This window comes from Austrofundulus limnaeus, unplaced genomic scaffold (assembly GCF_001266775.1).
Source record: "Austrofundulus limnaeus strain Quisiro unplaced genomic scaffold, Austrofundulus_limnaeus-1.0 Scaffold912, whole genome shotgun sequence".
In the NCBI taxonomy this organism is placed as follows: domain Eukaryota; kingdom Metazoa; phylum Chordata; class Actinopteri; order Cyprinodontiformes; family Rivulidae; genus Austrofundulus; species Austrofundulus limnaeus.
In genome coordinates, this window is record NW_013953314.1 from 143,720 (window position 1) to 149,694 (window position 5,975).

Below are 5,975 nucleotides of genomic sequence, written 5' to 3' on the forward strand. Positions count from 1 at the left end.
ACTTAGAGTTTTCATGTTTGTAGTAAAACCAGTCAAAAGAGGAGCATGGGTAATTAGATGTTGAACTGTAACAAGGTAAAACAGCAACATCTCCAGGTCTGTGATAAAAATAGAGATGTTCTCCTCTGATGCCTGCAGCAGAAAAAGCCACATTTAGAAAACAGAGAAGAAACAAACATCATCCACAAACTGAAATGTAGACTTCCAGATTTATAATTGTAAAGAAATAATGTGTGGACACCAGCTGCAGCTCCTAAAACCTTTCTATCTGTTCTTTGATGAAATGAATCTGTTTTTTTTTTCTCTTCACTGAAGCCTAAAAATGAGCTGGAGCCACTTTTTGTTTTCCTCCTGATGAAATGAGACAATCTGTCCAAACTGAAGGAAGTCCTTCTTGTCCTAGCTGTTTCTACAAACATGTCTTCATTTTGACATGTTGTTCAGAGTTCATCAGCTCGCCCTTTAACTTTCTAACCTTCAACATTTGAAGGAAAACACATCTTTACCTTCAAACTGCAGCAGAAACATCAGAATCAACTCCAGTACGGCCATTTGATCTGTTTCTGTCAGCTGCTGAACCACGGGAGGATTTTCTACTTCTGCACAGCTCAAGCTGCTGTTTCCTCTTTTTGGTTGATTAGATAAAAAGGAATAAGAACTGTGAGAGATCTTCCTGTCTTTCATAATAATGTTTTCTTTACATCAACAGAAAACACATACAGTATAACTAACAAACTTTACTTTTTTAAAAAACCGAACAAGGAAACGATATACTAAAAACAGTTTAGATAAATTATTTACTAAACTTCAAAAGTTTATCTTTACTTTTCAAATAAAGAGGAAGTGAAACTTGTGAAATTTGTATTCATACAGCCAATCAGCTTTGAGCTTCAGCTCGCAGATGTTTTGTTCAGTTTGAACTCATTTATCAGGAACTTTATGATGAATTCAGACAGAAAAATGTAAAATCTGCTGACAATCAGTTTTTTTAATAAAACATCAGTTTGTTTTATAAAGAGCAGCTGATGGTTAAATTAAATGTATCATCTGAACTCCACGTGTAAATAACCTAAAGTTGTAATCTGGAATTAATAAAATCCTAATAACTTGTTTCTTTTTGTCTTTGAGAACATTTCCTCTTTTATTTTGAAAAGCCACACTTTTTTGTTCTTTAGTTGAACTTCCTCCTCTGTGACTGATGTCTGATCCCTAACAGACCCTAATGGCTTTGACAGGTCAGAGAGAGAGAGAGTGACAGGACGGAGGATTGAAGCCTTCAGGTGAGGGTCTTCAGGAGGAGAGCTCCACATTCACGAATCCTTAAGCTTCAGCAAAAGGTGAGTTCCAAACTCCTCAGAATGTCCTTAGAGAATACACAAAAAATCCCGAGGTTCATTCAAAGGATTAATGATCAGCTGTCTTATTCAGTGCCAGTGTCACTGAATAATCCGGCAAAGAATGGATCACTTCCAGGAGCTTAAATACCAGCTGCCCTCATCAGCAGGACCCAGGACAGGTGAGTAGATTGAAGGCTCCGCCCATGCCACTCTGACTCTGGAAGGTAAGTGCACAAAAACACAAACCACAACAGAACACTCTTCTAATTAAATAAGACTTTATTCAGAATAGGAAAACATGCTACAGGAAAAAAAATATTTATCATATTTAAAGTTGAAATTTCTTTACAAAACAAATGTACAACTCAAAAAAGGACAATATGAATGATACACAATGTTTGGTATGGAGAGCATACAAATCCACTTTTTTCAAATCACAGCTTGAAATTTATGAATTTAGTACAATTTAAAAACACACAGGTGATGATTAAACCTAGAAATAATATTCTTCCAATGAAAATTCAAAATTGATTATAGAATAGAGAGGAAAGGTACGATCTGAGAGGAAAATGTGTTTTAACCATGTGTTCATAAGTTCTTTAAAGTATGTGCATATCAGTGTGCACTTTGGAGTGATTTTGTGGAATGGTTTCAGGGGTGTCAAACTCAGGTCCTCGAGGGCCTCTATCCTGCATGTTTTCCATGTTTCAACACACCTGATTCAGTGCTTCAATGAACTCCATAAATTCTGTAGAAGCCTGTTAATCATCCATTCATGCAAATCAGTTGTGTTTGAGCAGGAAAAGAAGAAAACATGCAGGACAGCGGCCCTCGAGGACCGGAGTTCCACACCTGTGGTTTAGATGATGAAGTTAAACAAAGTAAAAATATTGGTCAATTCATAAGAACATCTAATGAGTACATAAACAATGTGTATAAAAATGACTGAGATCAAATGTTGTTATTTCTAAATAACGTGTGCTTGTATATTGTAGAGATACTCCTTGTCAAAATCATGAATATGACTTTAATTAAGAGTATCCCTCCCCGGTTCGAGATGGTATCTGTTAAACAAGACAATCAATCACCACAGTACACAGAAAACACACAAAGTCGTTCCGTTTATTTTGGTCAGTTAAAACTAACTGACTTTTATTAAAGAGAGGAATATTGAGTGATTAATATATGGTTACAACAATCAACAATAAATGGGCTCTCAATATAACACTATTGTTTCTACCTTTAAGCAACTTGTCTAACAGTTTCAGATAAGCAAAAGCAGATTAATTTATGTACATTTAGGTCAGTGTGTATGTGTGTGTGTGTGCGCGCGCGCACGCGCGTGTGTGTGTGTGTGCGCTTGTGTATTTATAAGGGAGATAATGGGAGAGACAAAGAGAGAATACAGACAAACAGACAACAAATAAAGTTTTCTAAAGGTTTTTTTAAATGATAAATTATGTTTAGCTGTGAGCAAATGGGCCTGGGACCAAGGTGAGCCAGCGTTTCAGCTTTTACCGTAGTTCAGAGACCTTTCCAAATGAGACCAGACGTAGCTCTGGGCAGATGCTTGTAGGACAGCATAGACCGGGCATCTCTTGGTCAGGCGAATGGGTAAAACAGGTCCCTTCTCATGGACTCAGTCTTTCAGCAATGTGGTGGTGGTTCAAAACCAGCAGGTTGACCATGAACTCTGAGGAACTCACAGCAGGATGTTGGCTCCAGGTTTCAGGCTGAGTAGCCCCCCACAAAAAGTGGTATTTCACCAAAAAGGTATTTCCTTGTAAGAAAAATAGGAAAATTATGCTGCAGGAGGAACGTTGGAAAACGTAGCTGTTTTCCAGTATAGAAAAAGAGCTGGGGAGGCAGCCTGTGCCTCGTGTCCCGGTAGGGAGAGCAGAATGAACAAAGAGACTGAGGAACAGGAAGTGAGGGAAATGTTTTAAAGACACAGGAAGGAGAATGTGTGTAGTGCTATCTGCAGCTGGTCAGTGTATTGGAGAGTTCTCACGAGAACCGAACCATGTGTGTGTGTATGTGTCGTTGTGTGTGCATGTGTCTTTGTGTGTGTATGTGTCTTTGTGTGTGGAATAGGGTCTGGCATAATCGCATCGTGTGCAATTAATCATAAGAAAAACATTAATCGATTATTTTTTGGCACTTGACGATTAATACGATTAATGCCACCAGGCTTGGTGCTCCTCTCCACTTCAAATAAGTTGAACATTAAAAACAGTTCTCTAATTTGTTTATCTATCAACATAATTTAGAATTTGATGTACAGCCTGAAGTCTGTAATTTTTACTCAATTTGGAAAAGATTTTTCCAAGGAGCAAATCTTTCCCACTAAATTGGTCATTTGAATATGACGGGTGTTCAGAGACTCCAGGGCATTAATCGTCAAATTAATTGTTATCGGCTAAATACCACAATTAATAGTGATTAATTCTTTTGCCAATATTGCCCAAACCTAGTGCGTAAAACCCAAGGTTGAACAGCAAAAAACACAAACATTATGAGCAGACTAGCTTAACTCTTAAATAACATTAGATTAATATTTCAATCAACTAATGATTAATTATGGACTATTATTAGTAAACTAATAAAATGATTAAGTAATGCTTAATAAAAACAGAAGCTGTGAAAAAATGAAAATATAAGCATTGATTAAAATATGTTCTGTTAATACCAAATCATAATTTCTAAACATGTCCTAAACAACAAATAACAACAAATACATAGTTATAAAATAGCTATCATTAAAGAGCCCTTAATAAGTAAAGACAAAAGTCAAACATATTTTAAAGGGTTTTAAGCATTTGAATTATATATGTTTTAAAGAACAGGAATAACAGGCAGAAAGTTTGTTTTGACTTGTTTTTATCAARAGAATAACAAACTTCTTGAGAACAAGACCTTTCCCAGGGGAAAGGAGAGACGGTGAAAACGCTTATTTTTTATAGTCCTCAGTGAGGACTGAAACAGTTCAGTCTGAGAGAAGAGGGCTTTGACCTCAGGCAGTCAAAGGTCAAACAGTGGTGAGATGAGGTGAGGTGAAATGGCCGTGTACACTACAATATTAAGTTCTGACCTGTATGGCAGTGTTTATCTCAATCTCCCCAGGATGGAATGTCAACAAAGGGCCTGATTTGCTCCCACCCCCATCACCCATGTTGAACTCGGCCCCGGAACCCAATGGCTGAGGAGGTGGAAACTCTGAACTCTAGCGAACTGAGCAGAGATGGTAACATCATGTGACTCTGAAGGAGGCCAAGGTTGGGTCCTAAAATGGACCCCACCTCCCTCATCGTCACCTGCTCCTATCTGTCCTAAGCCCTCTCACCCTCCCAAGCTGACTTGCTGCCTTGCTATGCAAGTGCTTTTTTTAGCGCCTGTTTCTGTGTAAAACACAGAATCAGAGCTCTTTTTTTAAACTCACCCTTCCTATTGTGTGTATTCCAAGACAGCGCACCGTAGTGCGAAAGACCTTGGACATTCGTTCCACCATGTTTGTTATGTGTGTCTTTCTCCAAACGGATGATCTAAACAGCAAGTTCCTAGTCTGTGTTTATCACTGACAATGGCAATAAAGCTGATTCTGATCATTTGTATTTGGTGGTTCATTGACACACGTATGTGTAGCTATGCATATGTATGTGCAGACTTTTACATTTGTATGTGTGTGTAATTATGTATGTTGAATAACTAGCTTGATGAAGAACTTGTATGGGGATTTAGGGACAGGACTGGATAAGCCATCACTTCTTCTTGCTCCCATTTCAACACCTTGAGTTTTGTTTTACAGAATATTTTGATGGAGATTGTTGTTGATGTTTTTTCTATTGTAATTTTTTTGTATCATTTTTTTAATTGCACTACTCACAAGAAGTTAGGGATAATCGGCTTTTGGGTGGAATTTCAGGACAAGCCTAAAATGCATTTAAACATTTACAGGTGAACTTAATGTGACCTTCTCTAAGCAAACTAGATGATTAGTGCCACTCAACTCAAGGCACATTTAAAGGAGGTCAAAGGCACACAAATGTCACGTCAGACCATTTGAACCCATTTACATCAGTGTGGTCTGCGTGCTAGACAACCTGCAAAGGTACCTGACCACACCACCAGGCACAGACGTCATGGTCTTTCATGGGTCAGGGAGCATTTATGCTGGACGAGAGACCAGAGGGCCTCATTGCTATTCTCTGATGAAAGTCAATTCACGTTGAACAGAAATGATGACCGCCAACGTTGTTGGAGACATCAAGGAGAGAGCTATGCATCAGCCACTGTTGTCACCAGACAAGCTTTTGGTGGCAGCGGTGTTACAGTGTGGGCAGGTGTCTCCAGTCAGTACAGAACTGCCCTACACTTTGTTAATGGTACAGTGACAAGCCCATACTACCTGAATAACATGAATCCAGTGATTGTGCCCCTACATGAACAACACAGGCCTGATTTCATCTCCATGGATGACAATGCTCCAGCTCAATCAGGTCGCATCATCAGGGAACGGCTGGTGGAGACTGGTGTACCTCAAATGGAATGGCCTGCAATTTCTCCAGACCTACAGTGGTTTGCAAAAGTATTCATACCCCTTGAACTTTTCCATATTTTGTCACATTACAACCACAAACA